Source organism: Corvus moneduloides, chromosome 19, assembly GCF_009650955.1.
Source record: "Corvus moneduloides isolate bCorMon1 chromosome 19, bCorMon1.pri, whole genome shotgun sequence".
NCBI lineage: Eukaryota > Metazoa > Chordata > Aves > Passeriformes > Corvidae > Corvus > Corvus moneduloides.
In genome coordinates this window covers 2,270,362-2,291,056 of record NC_045494.1, presented here as the reverse complement: position 1 = coordinate 2,291,056, position 20,695 = coordinate 2,270,362, and the positions used below count along the sequence as shown (strand labels likewise).

General features: G+C 52.7%; 1 long non-coding RNA gene across 1 annotated transcript; it reads left to right on the top strand.

The window, feature by feature from the left end:
- Positions 1 to 13,480: 13,480 nt before the first annotated feature.
- Positions 13,481 to 14,714, top strand: LOC116453689. The gene is made up of 2 exons (XR_004243903.1): positions 13,481 to 13,853; positions 14,343 to 14,714. It is a non-coding gene; the product is annotated as an uncharacterized LOC116453689 (long non-coding RNA).
- The last annotated feature ends 5,981 nt before the right edge of the window (positions 14,715 to 20,695 follow it).

Here is a 20,695-nt window from a genome sequence, read left to right as displayed (position 1 = left end):
CATCTCTGAGTTTGTGGGATTGATCTCACCCGACCTTAGCAGCAAAGAAATCCAGTGCTGGTTGCTGTCTGTGTTACTGGAACTCTTCTGTCTCCACAGGGGAGTCCATCCCACCTTCCTTGGGTTTTTAGGGAGCTGAGGGAAGCAGGATGAGTTTATCCTGGAAATGTTCATCCCTCTCCATTTATTGCTGAAGGAGATGAAACGACTGCTGTGGTAATGCTGCCTAACTTTAGGCTGCTAAAATTAGCTCTGACGAGTCATTCACATCATTCTGACTAATTAATTGGGTTTTTATGAGCTCATCATGTTTAATGAAGAAAAAATAGCCTGCTAAGTGTTTTTTTCCCCTGCAATTTACTCCATGTAGTAGTAGGATTGCTGGATTATTTTAATGTATTTCTCTTTTGCTAGCACTTGTCTCTGGATAAACGTGGTCCCTTTAGGTAAAACCAAAGCCTGGGGGGTGTTAGTTATTCCAAAACTCATTAATTAGCCTATTTTATGTGCTGATTCATCAGCAGCAACCACTTATAAGCGCAGTAAAAACCATCTTCTCGTATCCTGGCTTTAAACACTGGCAGACGTGGGGGAAACAGTGTAGAAAAAAAAGGAAAGGAATGTAGGAAAATGTAGGAAAATGTAGAAGGGTCTCAGTACTTCTGTGGTGTTGGAAAAAACACCACTGGGATTGAATAAAATAGAATATCACCTTCCAGACATGGGAATTAACCCTTCCACACCCCTCAGACCCTGGCTGGGATGCTTTTAGTCAAGGCAGGGCACCCCTTTTTGGGAAAGATGTGGAGCAATTGGAAGGGAATGTGGAGAACCTGGCAGTGAGGAAGGAGGGAAATGACTCAAGGTGTTTCAGTCCTAAAACGGGTTGGGAGGCAAAGAGCTCTAAAACCCAGAAATTGCAGTCAGAGGGAGGGAGGGACAGTCTGGGGCTGGGACAGGGTGGGACAGGAAAAGAGGGGCTGAAACTGGGGGGAAAGGGAGGGAAAATAATTAGGAAAAACTTAAAGAGGGTGAGGGTGACAGATGAGGGTGAGTGTGACAGACATGAGGGTTTGTAACCTCTGGGGTGGCTCTGGGGAACCTGATGGAGGAGGAAACAGGGTCAGGAGTGAGACAGAAAGGCCAAGCTGGAACTTCCCAAGCCTGCTGCTCTGTGATCCCGTGATTTCCACAAACAGGGAATGTCCCCCGTGGACACAGCTGAACTGCTCGCTTTGCCAGAGCTCACCCACGGTGTTTGCTTCACCGCAGAGTAAAGGTACTCAGAGAGGTGAGACACTACTGAGATGAGTGGCCAAAATCCCCAAATTCCTTCCGAAGGTGCCACTTCCAGGTGCTGGGTGTGAAAGCAGCTCCTCCTCTGAAGATGAGAAGCTCAGCTGCCTTTCCCTCCCCAAGTTCTCTTCCCTGTGAGCCCCTGGAAAAAATTCTTCCTTTTGGAATGGCTTTGCTGGGAGTGAAAATACCAGGAGCCTGATTTAGGCGTTTGTCCGGTGGTTTTTGGTACACAGAGACACAAATAATGGGTATGAATGCCTGAGTGTGGCTGGTAAAGTGTGCCTGGGTCAGCTGATGAGGATCAGGAAGAAACTCCTCTCCTGGGCATGTTAATCCATAAAAAGCTAAACACTAAATTTTCTCCTGCTTTTATCTCCAGCCTCTGATCCCAGCCCATGCTGGAGACAGGATACTGGGGAGTCACTGCTCTCTGGCTTTTCTTCTGATAGCTGTTTTAATTTCATTTATCCCAGTACAAACACGATGTGTAATAATAACAATGTATAGCAAAACAGGCGGTTTCAGGTTGGTTTTTTTTAATGAATAAAGACATCACAATAAAGAACATTTCTCTGCCACACACCTTGTGAGAGCACATTGGGCTTTTCTTCCCTTCAGCTACAGGTTTTTAGCTTCCATATCCAGTTTCTCTGGGCACCCTGTGCCAGGATCTCTCCACCCTCACAGGGAATAATTTCTTCCTAATTTCTCATCTAAATCCACCCTCTGGCAGTGGGAAGCCGTTCCCTGTGTCCTGTCCCTCCATCCCTTGTCCCAAGTCCCTCTCCAGCTCTCCTGGAGCCCCTTTAGGCCCTGCAAGGGGCTCTGAGCTCTCCCTGGAGCCTTCTCCTCTCCAGGTTTATATTTAGGTGGGCCCTGACTGTGTTCTGGGTAGAGCCAGTTCTTAATCCTTCCTCCCTAGGAAAGGACCTAGGAAAGCTTCCTGCAGGGCACTGGACAACAGAAAAATAATACAAATAGGATAAATAGGATAAATAGGATAAATGGGATAAATGGGATAAATGGGATAAATGACAGTGAGACTCTTCCTCACCCATCTGCTCTTTCTCCACGAGGACTTCCCAGGGATTTTTTCCCATCCCCATTGCAGGGCTGAGCAATAAAAAAAGCAAAGAAGCCTCCCAGAAACCCAACCAAAATAACAACACATGCATCCCCCAGCAGGGACACAGACCTGACCCTCCAGTCGTTCCCAACTCATCGGAGGAATGTTCCCACCAGCCCCAAGGGAAGAACCTGGGTGCATTTTGGGCAGTTCAGTGGTGAAACAACAGGACCTTCCAGGGCATTGCACATCTCCCTGGGGCTTCCAAGAGCCAGTTCCTGGGGCTGAGGATCAGCAGCTCCTTCCCAGCCACCACGAGGCAGGAACCAGAATTTCTGTGTGAGAGTTGCTCTCACCCCATCCCTGACTTTTCCACAAAATTTACCAGCTGAAGCAAAATTCTAAACACCAAAGCGAACACACAAACCACCCTGCACTGGCCTCCTGACTCATGGTTAGAACTTCATCCTGGTTATTTTCCCTTGGAAAGCAGCGCCGTTGTTCCGGGTCAAGATTAATTTCTGTCAAAGGGGATATAATCAGAGATTATTATATCATTTATTTTTCCAGCCTTGCTCACCACCATTCATTAGGGCCGCTGGCATCTCCTCCCCCGTTATCATGTGTCATTTGGTGCATAGTTTGTGTGAAGTTGGGTCTCAGATGTGGGACAGGACGTTATCCCCTTGTTTATCCCCTGTTTCTCACTCGCTGTGCAGGAGGTCTGAGCTCACTTCAGGAAAAAAACAGGTACCATCCAGGGCATCAGAAATGTTGTGTAGGAGGGGAAAAAAAATTGCTTGGAAGCTTTTTTAATCTCTTAAATCTTTGCTGGTTGGATCTGGGAACCTGCAAACAGAGGGGGTTGATGTCTGTGGTGGGCAGGAGAGGCCTGAAGGAGGGAAAAGGAAGAAGCATCTGACAACGGAGTCACTTCCAGGCAGACAAGAGGAAGTGTGACACAGATGGAACCAGGCTTAAAAAGAAGTTTACATCTGGGCTGAAAAATGTGGATCGGTGTTTTCACCGGGCTTAAAACTCACAGCACGGGAGCTGCTTCCATAATTGAGAGGTTTTTGTGGGGTCAGTCCTGGTGGCTGAGGAGCTGCTGGGGATCAACATCGGGCAAGGGCAGTGGGAAGTTGGGCAGTTCTGGTTTGGGCTTGTGCTGCTCCCTGGAAAACCAGGAGGGTTTGGGACTGGGATATCGACACCTCTCAGTATTTTCTTCAGGCCAAATGACACAAAATTACCTTGGACTGGCAAAAATGCACAAGGATTTCCCATCCAGGTGTGTCATGGAATCATGGAGTGGTTTGGGATGGAAGGGAGCTCAAAGCTCAGCCAGTTCCACCCCTGCCACAGGCACAGACACCTTCCACAGATCAGGCTGCTCCAACCTGGCCTTGGACACTTCCAGGGATGGGGCAGCTGCAGCTCATGGGGGAATTTCTCCCAAATATCTCATCCGAACCTCCCCTCCTCCAGTTTAAAACCATTCCCCCTTTTCCTATCACTGTCTTCCCACATAACAAGCTGCTCTCCCTCTTTTTTGCCATCCCCCTTTAGGGTCTGGACTGATCCTGATCCCGATCTCAATCCCATTCCTGATCCCGAACCCAATGCTGGTCCCGATCCCGATCCCGATCCCAATCCTGATCTCAATCCCGATCCTGATCCCGAACCCAATGCTGGTCCCGATCCCAATCCTGATCTCAATCCCGATCCTGATCCCGAACCCAATGCTGGTCCTGATCCCAATCCCTTTCCCGATCCCAATCCCGTTCCTGATCCCGATGCCGATCCTGATCTCAGTCCCGATTCTGGTCCAGCTCCTGATCCTAATTCCGATCCTGACACGTTCCCGATCCTGACACGATCCCGATTCCAGTCCCGGTCCAGATCCACATCCCGATTCTGATTCTGATCCTGATCCAGATTCCGATCCCGATCCCGATCCCGGCCCCGATCCCGTTCCCGGCCCCGATCCCGATCCCGATCCCGGGTCCCGTTCCCGGCCCCGATCCCGGTCCCTCGGCCGCCACCTGGCGGCAGCGCCCGGAACTGCGGCGGGCGCCGGGCGGTCACCGGAGCATCTGCGGCGACAGCGGCGCCGAGGCCGCGCCAGGCTCAGCCCCCGCCAGGCTCGGCCCCCGCCAGGCTCAGCCCCCGCCGCCTTCCCCCGGCTCCAGCACCCCTCGGGGGCCGTTCTGCACCTCCCGGGATGGGACCCTCGCCCGTCCCGAAATGCCCCCCCCCAAAAGTGGGGTCAACCTGTTGTCAGTGAATTCCCTTTATTCCCAGTATTTCCCGACCTGCACAGCTCTGAGACTCAGCACCGTAAATCAGCACAGAACACATTTTGTTATAAAATTGATCAGGCATTTGCTGGTTTATTTTCCGTCGTTGCCCTTTATATATAGCAGCAGAGCTGGGGGGAGGCGGCCCCATTTGGCAGCTTAGGTAAATATAGCCGGGCAAACCTGGCTGCTCTCCACCAGGAACCTTTCAAACAGGGCCATGAGCTATTTGTGGCCAAAGGGACAGAGTTGGGGACGTATCAGTGACCAAGAGCTGCCCGTTTGTTCGGGCCAGGGAACGTGTGTGCGTGTAGAAAGGCAACGCTGATGTTTATTGTGTAAAACTCTGCACAGAAAGGCTCCAGAATAGAAATGCCGGAATAATTATCTCATCTCCAGTGCCATGTCCACTTCTGGATGCACATTTTCCATCGAGCAGCTTCGTGCGTTCTCTCACGCACGGGAGGAGCTCCAATGAAACATCTGCTGAGCCATCCATAGCATCCTCCTCCTTCACATCCTTTCTCCGGGCTCTTGGAAGCTGCGCAAGTGTCAGGCAGCTGCTCTGCTGCGACTACTGGGCAGTGCGTTCGCTGCTCGTGCTTCCCCATCTTTGATCACAGGGTGTCTCTCAGCCTTGCCTGACAGGGCAAGGACTATTTTTGGTCTGGTGTTCGTTCGTCACGATCCCAGCTTGGCCCAGGTGCCAAAAGGAGCTGGTGGCCTCTGTGTGACCGTGGTGCAGAGCAGCAGCAGGGCGGAGGCTGTCCCAGAGCCTCCCCAGTCCCCCTGCTCCGTGCTGGGGCTGTGTTGGGTGTCTCCAGCAGGAATTTTGGCTGGTAAATGCCTTGTTGGGGTAGCCATGCCCTGAGTGGGGCAGGAAAAATAGGAATTGTGCATCAATGCTTTCAGATCTCCGAGTGGCAATCAGAAAGAGCCCAGGGAGTGTCTCCAAGGGGAAACCTCCCCTGCCCACCCAGGTCAAGGCCCTTACTCATGGGAAGTAAATGTGACCCCACCAATTCCACGGGAGGGTTTCCAGGGTGACCTGTGGTAGGATGTGAAGTGAGAAATGAAATGTGGTGTTTTGTGGCAGTTCCTGCAGTTACTCATCACACTGATTAAAATTCTCTCCAGTGGTCACTTCTTCCACAGGCAACCACTCAGTGAAAAGGTGTTTTTTGTCTTTCCTCCCATTTTCTCCTTCTTTTTGGAGAAGTCCCAGGTAAAGCAGTCAGATGTGGTTCTTTACAGTCACACACAGCACCAGCCATGAGGCATTTCCCAACACCCTCCAGCAAACCCTGGTAGTACAGAAGTCCTAAACCCACAGAATTCCTTTGCTACAGACCAAAACTGTGGGAGAATGGTTTGGAAAACCTCTGGTGATACCAATCCTCAGGATTTGGGGTGAGCAGCTCCAGCAGGGAAGTGCCACATGTGAATATGTCTGTACACGTGGATGGGGACTGAGACAGCTCCCATCCCTTTCCTCACATTGATAAAAGGTGACAGTCCCTGCCAATTCCAGCTCCAGTTTCACCCCTCTGCAATATTTGCACTTTCCCCAGCTGTGTAATTACTGCGGTGCTAGTTTTATCTGAGATGATGAAAGCCCTGGAACAGCGTCTCCACATAAAGGGAGGATCCACACCCTGCCCCAGCCCCCTGGGCCTTATGTGAGCAAAGGAAATCGTGGCTTTGACTTGTGGATTTGCTCCCTGGGGAGGCTTCTCCTTCCCAGAGTTACCTGAAGCACAGCTGAGGGCAGAGAAGAGCGAGGTCAAGGATGTTTCGTGCTGGGAACTCAGAGCGTTGAGGGCTGAGGTGTTGCCTCACAGTAAATTTCCTTATTCAGATTAAATTACTCACCCAGATCTGCTTCTTCTCTTTGCTCCCCTGTGAGAGCAGCCACTCCAGACACCAAACAGCACAAAGATGCTTGGAAGCCTTTCATTCCTTTCTGGGCCTTCCAAAAAGATTCAAAGTCAATTGCCATTTCAGATGGAGATTCAGAACAGACACTCCTTCAGCTTGAAAAAATTACAGCGGAGGACGGTCAGAGGCGAAGCAATTTGCCAGGGCTTGAGGAGTGTGAATAATGCAGAGCAAAGAGCTCTGTGCAGCCTCCAGTGTGCAGTCTTGCCTTCCCTGGAGTCCTGGGGATCAGCAGCACAGGTGGGGATGAAGGAAAGCTGAGCTGGTGGGGGATTTCTGACTTGTGAAAAGCTGGAGGGGATGGATTTGTGGGAACAAACAGCCAGAATTGATGGGCATTGCTGGCACTTGATCCTGAGCTCTGGAGTCACCCCATCAGGACAGAGGCACAAAGCCAGCCCGTTGTTCCCTGCTCTGGTCTGTTCTGCACAGGTTTTTTGATGTCACCTCTGGTGGCAGAGAGCACAAGCACCTTCCAGTACTGTCACAGGCGATGTGACGAGCCCCTGCTCATTCTCTTTCTCTCTTTGTCTCCCTCTTTACCTCTGATTGTCCCCACATGTGATCTCTGCCCTTTGTCAAATCAAGACAGTCCCAGCCTGGGTGCTGGGTGTCCCCTCTGCCTGTCACAGGTGACCTCAGGGGGCATTTGGCCCCCAAAATGTGCTGGGATTAAGATGAAATATCTCTCAAAGCGCAGCTCTAATTTGAGGTTTCTGCTCTGAGGCCTCTCAGGAGGGATGGGAACTTCTTGGATCAACCTTGGCTTGTTTGGAGCCACAGACCTGTGGTGTGATTCTGGACACCTGCCCAAAATCCTGGGTGCCAGGCCAGTGGGCAGCAGGGGAGGGACCCAGGGAGGGACCCAGGGACAGGACACAGGGAAGGAACCAGGGAGGGACCCAGGGAGGCACCCAGGGGAGGAACCAGGGAGGGACCAGGGAAGGGACCCAGGGAAGGGACCCAGGGAGGGGACCCAGGGAGGGACCCAGGGGAGGGACCCAGGGGAGGAACCAGGGAGGGAACCAGGGAAGGGACCCAGGGAAGGGACCCAGGGAGGGACCCAGGGGAGGGACCCAGGGGAGGAACCAGGGAGGGAACCAGGGAAGGGACCCAGGGGAGGGACCCAGGGGAGGAACCAGGGAGGGAACCAGGGAAGGGACACAGGGAAGGGAACCAGGGAGGGACCAGGGAGGGAACCAGGGAAGGAACACGGGAGGGGACACAGGGAAGGGAACCAGGGAGGGACCAGGGAGGGACCAGGGAAGGGAACCAGGGAGGGACCAGGGAGGGAACCAGGGAAGGAACACAGGAGGGGACACAGGGAAGGGACCAGGGAGGGACACAGGAAAGGCACCCAGGATGCTCCTGCAGGTCCCATCTCACCTGAGGGGAGCAATCCCAGGAACCCTGGGACCTGTGATGCCACCACAGCACCACGATGTCACCAGGTCTCACTGTCACCAGCTCTGACATTTATCAGCTTTCCACACCAATTGCTCAACATCTGATGGGAAAAAGCACAACTTTTCCCCCTCCAGTCCCTGTCACAAGGTTGTTTAATAGGGTTTGGGCATCAGCTCAAGTAATACCAGAGGATCCAAGCCAACTCCTGAAGAATTAGGGAGATTACAAAGAAACTCATGGCTCACGTTGAGGTGCAGCGTTCCCCAGCACAAACCAGGAGAGAGCCCCCTCCTGCCACCATCCTGCCCCTCCTGGCACCCGGATCAGGCTGGCCCAGAGCACAGGACGTTCCGTTTGGCCCAAATTCCAGCGCAGGATGCCCAGGGCTGGGTGGGGAATCCTTCCCCTGTGAGTAAGTGAAAGGCAGAGCTGGGCCTGGAGGCACAAAATGGCATCAGAAAAGCAGATAAGCAGCACAAGATCGTGATAGCAGGGGAAAGGAAGCTGTGGCGTTTATTTGCTGAGGATAATTTCCCCTCTGACGACAGATTTTTCAAGTGGCAGAGGTGTTTTCACGGCTGGGCCTTGGAGGGCTGGTCCAAGTAATCAGCCCAAAACAATCCCAGGAAGTTTAAGCCACAGTTTTGAGCTCGGTTTGGTTGTACTCATCTGTTCGGTTTTAGTTCGGAGGGACATTCTGAGAGATGCCAGCTGATTTAATTCGTGCTCCTCCTTCCCAGCCCCGCAGGAGTTCCAGGAAGGGCTGAGCTCCACATGTGCCAGGGACCTGCTCTGTGTGTCCTGGCCAGGACCTCCTTGGCTTTCTGAGCAGGGAAGTGCAGGCAAAGTGGGGAAAAGATGCTATGAATGCTCTGGAAGGCCTTGAGGCTCTCCCAAAGAGCTTGGACTGCTCCCTACCAGCTCCAGCATCTCCAGGACCATCCCCGGTGCAGCTGGTAGAGAAGTTCAGTCATTGTTGATGGGAAGAATCCAGCCCAAACACACCCAAACCCACCCAGTGCCCTCTCAGGGAGCGTCTCCTCCAGTGCCATGGGGATGGAAGTTCCCAGTGGATGTAAAAACCCCAGTGCTGCCTCCTCAGGAATCTCCAGCTTGTTTTCTGCTGTGGTTTTCCTTCCACAATGGCCAGTGATCTAACTCTCTGTTTTTAGCACAGTTTATTTGCTTTCCAGGAGAGAAAATAAACTCTGATATTGTCACTTATGTTGTGGCCACAGACTCTGGGCGAGTTGTGAGGCTCTGGTACAAAGTGATAGAAAACACTGAGGACATTTGATCTCAGCTAATCTACTGGAATAAAAAAGTGTGGGAAAGAGAGGACAACAGTCATTTATGTGGCATTAGCAGAAATCAGAGGCTTTCAGGTTGATCAGTGCAGGTTTCACCGAGTGGATACCCTGATAGGTAATAAATGCTCAGCAGCAGAAATGCAGCAGGCACAGTGCAGGGAAATCATACAGGGTTTACCAGAGGCTCCCTGGTCGCTGCTGGGAGAAGGTCCCATCCCATACCCACATATCCCACACCATTTCCCTCTCAGGAACCACCAAACCTCACCTTGGAAGGTGAAGATGCCTGGTTCTGATCCCTTTGGTGCCCCAGGTGTGGATACAAGCTGCATTCACAGTTTGTCAGCAGCAGAGATGCACAGAAGGCAGGTGATTTGCAATAATTTTGCTTAGAAAAGACAAAAAATTTTCCAGCTCTTGCTGTTGCAACTGAGTTCTTGTTCTTTCTTGCCACTCCCTTTCCCATTGGAAACTTTCCACGTCTCTGCCCGTGGTGGCACTCTCAGGTCTCTGCTTTATCCCTGCCCTGGTGCAGCCAAAGAAACACGGCCCAGCCCCTGTCCCTGAGCCCCTTGGGCTCTGCAGGTGAAGCTTGAAAGTTGTCCAAGCACCACGAGGGCTTTGGAGCGAGCAGGTGACTTGACTTGGCTGAACAATCCCAATTCTCTTTGCCTTTTCTCCCAAAAGAGAACAAGAATTGGGGCTGGAAAAGATGAGAGAGTTGGGATTGTTCAGCCTGGAGAAGAGAAGATTTGGGGTGACCTCACTGTGGCCTTCCAGTGCCTGAAGGAGCTGACAGGAAAGATGGGGAGAGACTTTGGACAAGGGCTGGAGGGACAGGACACAGGGAATGGCTTCCCACTGCCAGAGGGCAGGGATGGATGGGATACTGGGAAGGAATTGTTCCCTGGGAGGGTGGGCAGGCCCTGGCACAAGGTGCCCAGAGAAGCTGTGGCTGCCCCTGGATCCCTGGCAGTGCCCAAGGCCAGGCTGGACATTGGGGCTTGGAGCAGCCTGGGACAGTGGGAGGTGTCCCTGCCCACGGCAGGGGGTGGGATGGGAAGAGTTTCAGGTTTCTTCCAACCCAAATTCTGGGATTTTATGACTCTGATTTATGACTGCCCACAGCAGGGAACCACTTAAAAACCAACTGGCATCCACTGCCTTGAGAGCCTCCTGCTCACGGACAAGATCCATAACCAGGAGTCTTAAAACCAGAGAAACACCAAGATGCCCTCACCCTGCTGCGTTCAGCTGATCCCGGTTTTGGAAAACCTGGCAGGGCAGTGGCATTCACAGCTGGAGCTGCGAGGGAGAGAATGAAAGTGCAGTCCCACACTTGTGCGTGTGGGAGCTGCTGGCTCTTAACCCTTTTCCTTCCAGCAATTGTCAAGATCCCCATGGCAGCTCCATGAGCATGTTCTCACCACTCTGGCAAGTTTTATTAACCACTAACTCCCTTTCCCTGGAGATATCCAAAGAATGGGAGCTGTGGGAGATCAGCAGATAACTGGGAGATTAACAGGAAAATCTCGGCTTTGGGAATATGCCATTGCTTGGTCACTTTGATCACTCACACTAATTATTCCTCCTCGTTTATCTGAAAATGCCTTCTCATTAATCTGAAAACGCCTCCCCACTGCTGTCTCTGAGCTCAAAGTGCCCCGACTGACTGATGGCTTGACAAGGAAAATTATGGAATATTGCTGTGTCACAAACGATGCCAAATGTCCATTTATTGGATTTCTGGAAGATTATCCACAATCCTGGATTGTGGAAACAGGTCCCTGAATAGTGCTGGACCTGTCTGCTTGGAGAAAATATGGAATGTGCCAGGTGTACATGAAATATCAGCTGAATATTTCCTAATCACTCAAAGGCCTTTGACCCTGCACGGAGAGCTCAGAGCTCCCTTTTTACCAACATCACATTTTATTGGGTCTGAAAGTTTAGCTGGGAACTAAAGATGCTTTAAATTAGGCGCCTTAATCTGGTGAGAACTGAGCCACACGGAATCCAGCGCTGGAAAGGAGTTTTCCTTGGCAGAATTTGTGGGTTGCTGTTGGATTGGGAGTTAGATACAGCTCCTGCTAGCAGTGGATTTCTGTTTGGAATTCGGTATTTCAAGATTTCCTCACCTTGCTCCCCACATGCCCCTCCTGCAGCAGCAAAGACTGAAAATATATTTTTTTTTTTTCCAAAATACAGTCGCTGCCCGGTGATTTACCTTTAGGATAAGCCTCACTAAGGCAGCCTGAAATCTTAAGTGAAGATTTTTGGACACAGAATACATGGTTGAAGAAAACAAACGTGGATGGGGTCTGAGTTCCACTCTTCTCAGGTACCCAAAGCCTAAATTCAATTTCCTCTGTCGAGTTTCATCCCTCCCATGGACAAAGCCATTTTCATCCAGCAGAACTGCACATCTGTAGATCCCATTTGCTTGCAAATCTCTTTATTTGCTCTCTCAAGTCCTATCAAACATGCAAGCTTCTCTCTGGGGAATTTTCATTGGATTTCCCCATTCCTTCTGTTACCAGCATGGGCTCATTTTCCCTTGGAGATCCCAGCATTGGACCTATAAAGATCCAGTTAATGCCTAAACCCCAGGAGGTTACTGGGAATGGGGAAACCACCTTTTCCTGAGGAATTTTTTCCAGTTGACTTCATGGTTAGGGAAGAAAGGCAAACTCACGCCAGTTTACATGCGTGGAAAGGGTGAGACCCAAAAAAATAAAAGCCCAACGTGTTATTTATGGCATTTCTTCTCCTCTTGTGGAAAGCTCTGATTCCCCCAGCCCGTGTTTTCTTTGCAAGCACAATACAATTAAGCCATTTTCAGCTGGCAATAAAATCCTTGAGAACCAGAGCAGATTTGGCCACTTGAGGAGATGAGGACTAATGCAATCTGATAATTAGGTCCTTTCAGCGCCAAGGCAGAAAAAGCAATTTAATAACGTCTCCTGTGGAGTGAGGCAGGGGCTGAAGCCTCTGGTGCAGCTGCCAAGGCCTGGGCCTGCAGCACAGCTCCCAAATTTCCTTCCAGGGGCAATCTGCAAGCTGAGGGACAGGGTGGCTGTGGTGACAACTGAGGGGAGAACTGTGACAGGAGAAATATGCGACTGTTCTTCCTTCCCAGAGCCTCCCTCTCCCTTGGTACCATTTTTGCTGCAGATAGAGGGTCTTGCCTTGAAAATCCCTCAGCCCACGAGCATTTCACATCGCTCTTCTGTTATTTCAGTGAGAGATTTCCGAGGCAAGGCTACGTTTCAGATTGGAAAACCATCCATGGAGAGAAGGAAAACAACCCCCTCGCTCAGCGTTGAGGGTTAAGTTTTCAGCTGTCTCACCCTCTTTGTCCTGGCTTGTTGCAACAGGAAAGGGTTTTTTAGAAACTTTTCTTGTAACTTCAGCTTCCCTGTTTGGAGGTTTGGAAGGGCTCCTGTTGCTGGAGCCCACGCAGGCGGCTCTGTTATGGTTTTCATTATCTGTGCAATAGGTTTAGAATCGACATTTCATCCTAAGAAGAGCTTTCTGGGCAGAGCTGCCCCGTCTTTGAGAGAGCTGTGAAACAGTGGTGATGGATCTGCTCTACCCTGCCTCGTGTGAAATGCTGAATGGCTGAGTAAGCCTTACTCATCTGGGCAGATAAATCTGTAGTAGGGCTGTATTTTTTATCAGTCGCTTCGCATGAGTAAAGGCTGAGTAAGAGTCTCCAAAGCCGGGCTGCAATCTGGAATATCTTGGAGATATTGCACAGGGAATTGCTGCACCCATCCCCCAGCTGAGCACCTCTGAGCAGGAGTGGATCACAGCTCTTCATTTCACTGCCACATAGATGGGCAAATACTTCTTCAAGGTTCCTCAAATTGTTATTTTAGCAGTTCATGGGAAGTACACAAAGAGCAACAAGGGAAATCTTTTCTCTGTTATAGGTACACAAACTGTCTTTCAAATCCTGTGCATTTAATTATCTTCATCTCACTGAATGGATAAACTAATTGCAGTCATCCCCCTTATAGATTCTGCTTTCCAGATCCATCATTCATAAGTTTTGCATTTCTTTTCCCCTTACAAACGAACGGAGCCACCCAAGAACAACTCACAAACAGCGTGATTGCCCAACTTGCCAGATTGCTCAACAAACAGAAGCACTTGTCTCTCCTTCCCCCTCCCCACCACGTAAATTCTACGCCTCCTGCACACACAAATGTGGCACTCGTGAACCAGCTGCCCTCGGCCGTTGTGTTTATTGCTGCAACAATGCGGCACTTCCTCATCGGGGATGTGGGGAACTCGGCAAACGCCGCCGGTGCCAGGCACGGCAGCTGGTGGGATGGAGCAGCAGCAGCGTGGGGAGGCTGCTCTTGGAGCCTCCACGCCAGGAGGGAGCATTTGGGCAGAGCATTTCCACCGAGGATTTCAAGACAGCTCGTGGCAGAGTTGGAAACTTTGCAAACAAACGAAGAGGAGGAGGAGGAGGAGAGTTTAAGCAACGAGGAGTGACTGCAGGCCCTGGCATTGCTGTGGAAAGTAAGGAATCATATTTACAGCCTGCTCTGGACATTGTAAGAAGCTCTCTGGAGGCCAACCCGCTTGGAGCAGTCTATCCTTCGGCAGCTCCAGGCTGACCTTCTGCTGATTCCCGCTGCCTTTCCCGGGAGCATCCCCAGCACCCGTTTTTGGGTGTTTCAGGGGCTGCTGTCGCAGTGCTGGGTGCAATTCAAGGTGTTTATGCCAGTTCCTAAAGCCTGGAGTGCTCTGCCCCCCTGCAATCAGCAGACACCTTATTTTTCCAGCACACCACGGGCTCCTCCATGGATTTCAGCTGTTGGCTCTCAGGAACTCAGCTTCCCGAGGGCAGAGACAGTGTCCTGCTGCGGACACCTGCCCTGGAACCCAACACCCCTGCTCTGGCCATCAGAGCAGGAGCTTGGCAAACCTCAGGCTGTGCTTACAAGGCTGTTTTTGTTCCTGCAAGGCTCCCGGCCAGGCATTTCATCCTTATTTTCTTTGTCTTAGGCCACGTCCACTGTAGGGAGGACAAGCTGTTAAAAGTCATTTGGATTTCTGCATATTTCAACCCAGGCCAGCCTGACCGAGCTGTCACAGGTGACTGAGGGAACAAAGCCGTGGATCCCATGCCCTGCAGCCAGGCTCGTCCTTCCCTTGCTTCCAGCCTTGCTCCAAAAGATCTTAGTCCAGGGATCAAAGCCCTTGTTTTGGAAGGGATGTTTCATCTGAGTTAAAGAGAAGGATTTTCGGTTTAGGAGAGGTGCTGTGCTGTGCTTGTCTGGCTTCTCGTGCCTGTTAGGGTCGGGAGTTTGGGATGGGACACCCTGCATCCTGGCATTTCCCTTCACTTAAAATAAGAAAGGGAAAAAAGGAACGAAACTGTTCTGTCTCCGGTATTTCTTCTCATCACTGCCCAGGGGCCTCGGACATCAGCCCAAAACATGGGAACAGGAGCGAGCGGGCACCCAGCTCCCACACGGGACCATCCCAAACTCCCTGTGAAGTCCCGCAAAAGCCTTTATCGCTGCCGAGGGAGGCTGAGGGGATGCCCGCGGCAGGTGCCGGGTGCCCGCGGGAGCAACCGGAGGGTCCCGGGGCCGGGGAACGAAACCGCACCGGCGCTGCCTCCCCGCAGAGCCGATGGAGCGCGGCCGTCCCCGTTTCTCCACCGCAGCTTCTCCCGGGAGTCTCCGCACGGGAACCTGGCGCCTTCTCCTGGCCCCCTCTGCACCGGGGACCGGGGAACGCGGCGTCTTCTCCTGGAGACCCTCTGCACTGGGGATCCAGGGACGCGGCGCCTTCTCCCGGGACCGTCTGCACCGAGTACCCGAGGACCCGGGGACCCGGCGCAGAGGGGACCCGGTGCCTTCTCCTGGCACGCTCTGCACCGGGAACCCGGGGATCCTCTGCACCGGGGATCCGGGGACCTAGCGCCTTCTCCCGGACCCTCCGCAGAGGGGACCCGGGGATCCGGTGCCTTCTCCTGGCAGCCTTTGCACAGGGGACCCGGGGATCCTCCGCACCGGGGGATCCGAGGATCCAGGGGGACCCGCTGCCTTACTCCCGGGACCCCGTGCACCGGGGGAGCCGGCGCCTTCTCCTGGCACCCTCTGCCCGCGGGAGCTTCCGCAGGGGGTACCCGGCGAGCCGCTGCAGCGCGGACCGGGGGGGGACCCAACGCCTTCTCCCGCGACCCTCCTGGCAGCGGGAACCCCGGCTCCGTGCGCCGCTCCGGAGCATCCCGGCTCCTTTCCGGCTCCTTTCCCGGCCCCTCCGGAGCATCCGCGCTCCGCTCCGGCCCCGCCGCTGCCGGCCCCGCTGCCCGTGCTCGCCGCGGCCCCGCCCCCCGGGCCCGCCCCGCGCTGTGATTGGCTGAGGGCGCGCGGGGGGCGGGGCCGGCGGGGCCGTATTAAACGTGCCATGGCCGCCCGCAAAAAGGGGCCGCGGGCGGGCGGGAGCGCAGTGCGAGCGGAGCGGGCACCGGGCACGGCCTCGGCACGGATCTACCCCCTTCTCCGCGCCGGCACCTCCCTCGCGGCCGCCGCAGGTAAGAATCGCCTTCTTGCTCCGTCTCTTCCCCTCTCCCTGAGGAGGGGAGGCGATGCGCCGCACGCGCGCTGTCGCGACACCCCCCGCGATAAAAAAGCTCCGCTTTGATGTCGCTGCCTCCGGCTTGGAGAAAGAGGGGAACTTCCTGCCGTTTTCTCACGGAGCGTATTCTCAGCGCCTTACAATAATTCGATAGGTATGGCTGGAGCGCCCGTAGCATCTGCTTACAGCATCTGTTTGTGCTCATAACTTTCCATGCACCAGCTGTGCTCCCCCCCTGGATAATGTTTATCCTGGTGGGAAGGGTTGGATAGTTCGCATGACAGTTCCCGTGTCGCACCCAAAGGCGCACCGCTCCATCCCCTTTGCCTTCTCTGCTACGGCCTGGTTTTCCTGCACGGAGAGAGGGCAGAAAGAAGAAGAAGCAGCGAGTTCTCGGCCACTCGGATGCGTGGGTTTTGAGCGTCCGGGATGGTTTAGAGGGTGTGTGAAATGAACCTGTAGCTTCATTCATCGGCATGCTGCAAACGGGAGGGTTTCTTTATTTTGACCATCCTGCCAAAAAAATGGGAAGCAGGAAAAAAAGCATCTGGGTCGGCAGTGGAGAGCTGTATTGTTTCAGCTTAGCTCATGACAGTGAGAGGAAAAAATACTGATAAGCAAAGGCAGATGGATTTGGGGGGTCAGTGACCGGGCGGGGGCCGCTGGGGACCCGCAGGTGCCTCTGGGCCGGCTTGAGCCGGACCCGCAGCTCTGTCCCCACCCCGCAGGCTGCCCGCACTTGTCTCCGTGTCTCGGCCTTACCTTTACACTTGTTTGCTGTTCCATCCTCGCAGCCGGTGCGCCGCGTACACCCCCTGCTGATGGCTGTTCCACTCGTAGTTATTTTGTCATCAGCCACAAATACCCCGAGCCCGTCTCCTTGGCAGGACAGCAGATGCGAGCGCCACTTGTCCTTCCCTTTCTCCTATTTCTTCGCACCCATTTCTCTGCATCATGTGCTCTTTTTTAATTTTTTCTCCCCCCCCGCGCCCCGCTGCCTGTCCCTGAAGGTCAGCTCCTTCTCCCGGAGTTCGCCACTCCGTGTAACTTGAGTCCTGCCCGGAGCAGCGGAGGAGCCCTGGGGAATGACTTTTAAGGAGAAAGGTTACAGGGGCGGCCGTGCCCGGCAGCGAGGAGCAGGAATGTGGGAACAGGCTTGGCTGGGGCGAGAAGCGGCTTTGTTCTGCTTTCCGAGGGCAGCAGGGAGAGCGCTGGGCTGAGGAGGTGCTGGTGCTCTCTTGGCAACGTGTGCCCGGCTCGCTGCACAGGGCTCGGTGGCGTCAGCCGGGGAATAACCGCTCCAAGCGCTCCGTACTGCTCCTCTCCACCCCTCCCCTGCTCCTCTCGCACTCCAGAGTTATCGCTCAGTCTTTAACCTTCTGCACAAATTCTCCTCCTGCTGTGCCTTGCGATGTGAGCACCTTTCCGCAGGGAAGGTCTGGAGGGGGATGCTCAGGGGAAAGTGAAGGTTTGGGCTCCTCGTTGTGGCATCTCCCCAAATGCTGGCTCAGAAATGCTGCAGATGCAGCACAGCCCCGTTTATCTCCGCTCCTCCAAGCATCCCCTCGCAGCAGAGCAAGCCAGGCTCTCCCATCCCATCCCTTCCCAGTCATCCCGTGTCTGTGCCAGTGCTGGTAATTCCAAACTGTGTTGCTTGTATTCCCTTCCAGGAGGAAAGGTCACCTGGATTAATAATAATAGCAATAATCATAACAACACACCTGGTGATGAATAATTTACAGCTCTGTGTGTGTCTGGCTGCACTGCACTAGGCCCAGTTACACAAAACTGGGGTGGGCTGGTGGTACTGGCTTGGCTCCTTTTGCCCAGTGAGGATTGCAGGGCTGCTCCCACACCAGCCTGGAATTTTTGGTGCCACCAGCACCTGGTGCTGGGGTGGAGTGAGGGGCAGCAGCCTTGTTCTGCCTTCGAGCAGCAGGTGGATTGGCACAATAAGAAGTAGCATTAGGTTGTCCTGCTGGTTTGTTCCTGGGTTTTTTGGGGAACTTCTGGTGGAAGTGGTTGTGAAGGTCAGGGTGAGCACAGAGCAGGTTCTGGGGCAGCCAGTGGATCCACTGGCATTTCCCAGGACCTGTATTTCCATGAGCAGGAGCGAGATCAGCCCCTCTGGCTGGTCCCTGTGCATGGTGTTGCTCCTGCTCCCATCCCACCCATCCCATCCTCCTCCCCACTCTGAGCCCTCGTAGGAAGAGAGGCAGTTTGTGCTGGAAAAGCAGGCACAGGGCTCTGCAGCCCTGGAGTGTGCCAGAGCTCTGTGCTGTAAACTTCCAGCAGGCTGCAAAGGTGCCCCCAGGCTCACCCCCAGCTTTGGGGATGCTTAGAACCAAAGGGGTGCAGCTTCATCCCCACAGCACAGCCAGCAAGGAGGAAGCTGGGCAAGGGACAGGAGATGAGAGGTGCTGGGTCCTCCAGGGGAGGAATATGAAAATTCTGGTCCCAAACTTCTAAATGCAGCCACAGGAAGCTGGCGTTAGGATTTCAGGAGTTTGTGGAATTCAAACAAGTGTCCTCAGGTCGAGACTTTTGTGGGAGAAGCTGCATATTCAGACATTTAAAACTTTGCAGCTTATCTTTTCTCTCCACTGCAAGTTTTCCTCTAAAAATCCAGGGGGAAAAAAAAAAAAATTCCAAACTCCAGAATAAACTGTTTTGTGGGCTGTGTGTTTCCATCAGCTTGGAACAAAACAGGCTTTGACTGTGGAAGTCAAACATGACTGTGATTATAGGATGTGGTTTATGAAAGTGATCGATATGCAGACCAGTGCAATGGCTTTTCAAGAAGTTTTTTTATGTGGGATGTATTAACAGTAATTTCGCTTCCCCGCTGTGTTCAGGTTTCTAATAAAAGTGGGGTTTTGGCCAAAGCAAATCATTTAAGTGAGCATTAAGAGAGTTCTTTTGTATTTTTGAGCACTATATCCTGACGGGAATGAGAAACCCTGGGAACAAAAAGGTGTAAGGGGGGAAAGTTGGATCTTTACACAGATTAGGCAAGGCAGTTGTAAAAGTAAGAATAAGTGCCCAGAAGAAGTGAGAGGGCAGCTCCAGCAGAAATGTTCGGTGCTGAGAGCTGCACTCGAACGGGCATTGCAGAACCCGCCAAAAGCTGCCAAACTGTCTTGTCTGAGCTGAAGTCACAGATGACTAATCTTGGCAAGGAGGCATAGGGACACATTCTTGCACAACAAGCAGGAGCGAGGGGAAAAGAGGAGGTGAAAGTAAACCCTGAGGAGATCCTGGAGGGAAAAGCAGCCTGCAGGCAGCTGATGATGTTGCTGTTTGTCGCCTGCTCTTTTCCTAGCAAGTGTTTGCTGAGCTCAAGCCTTTGTAATGTGCTAGAAGGATGTGGGAGGGCTGAGGAGTTGTTTGAAATCGATCAAGTTTTTGGAGCACCTCAGCAGGGCTTTAGGGGCTGGGTTGTTGGGAAAGGAGAGAACATCTTATCTACAGCTGTTGTCAGATTCCAGTCAGAGGAACAGCAGAGGTCCTGCTGGGCAGGGGTTGTGCTCCACGGTGGCTGCAGTTTTGTTGGCTTTTGGACAAACTCAGATGAGTTTTGATAACATGAATTTAGGAAGAGCACCGTGATTTAATCCCGTGCTACTGTGAATGGTTCTGGAGCCTCCCATGCTGAGCCAAAGGGGACAGCAGACATTCCTCTCCAGCTGGGTTTAGCAACCCTCTGTGGGCCGTGTGTGCATGGAGCAGTTGCTTTAATGCATCCCTTCTCCTCTGCAGTATTCAATTCCATTTCCTGATAGGCAGTACATGACTTAATGGATGACGCCTTGTTAAAAGCTAGACCTGGGTCTAAGCCAGACCTCCCTGAAACAAGTTTTTGGTGGCTTCTCCCCTCGGAAGGAGCTTTTGTAGCCTTTCTGCTGAGTCTTGATTGGTGACATTTCAGACCCTGGGGACCGTTACCCGCTGGAGATGAAGCGGCTTGCCCCGGGCTCCCGAGGGGAAGGTGCTGGGACTCGCTTCTCTAGGTGTTAGGAAGGTGCTCAGCTGGTTCTGCTGCGTTTTTCCTGGTGGCTTTAGCAGAAGCAGATGAAGGGCTTTACAATGTCTAATTTTTTGTGCTACTTTCAGCCCATGCGAGTGTGAAAACCACAAAGATCCCGGTGATCTGGAATTAGAGAGGAGCTGCTGCAGCCTTTATTCCTGAAATTTGCTGAGAATACATAACTCCTTCTTTTAGCTTAATTCAAACAATTGTATGTGCTTTAATTTCATGGAATCACCGCTATTTGCACTTCCCAAGTTTATTCCCTTTCTCCACCTTCCCTTTTGCACACTCCCTGCTTTGCCGTGGGTCAAACAGTCCACGAGACACATCATAAGTCACTGCAGAGCACTTTGGTGTTTATGTTTGAACAGAAGGATGTTAAAGGGAACTGTTTGTTTCAAAAGAAGCAGAAATGACAGTTGTAAATAGCAGAGAGATCCTTTGCGTCTTCAGCTTTCAAGTGAATATTGCTCAGACTGCTGTGACGCGATCCCGCTGGCGCTTTCCCTCGGGAAGAGCGATTCCCTCCTTGCAGTAACCGTGGGACCCCTGTCCATGCACAACTGTGGACATGGAGCATTGCTGAAAATCTCATTAAGAGAGAGGAAACTTCCTGCAGGTCCACAGGTGTCATTTTCCTTGGTTCCTTATCCTTTTCCTCCAGGATCTAAAGTGCCATTTCTCTTTCTCTTGCAGACCATGCCCTCTCTATGACGGTGGCTGGCTGAGCTCACCCTGC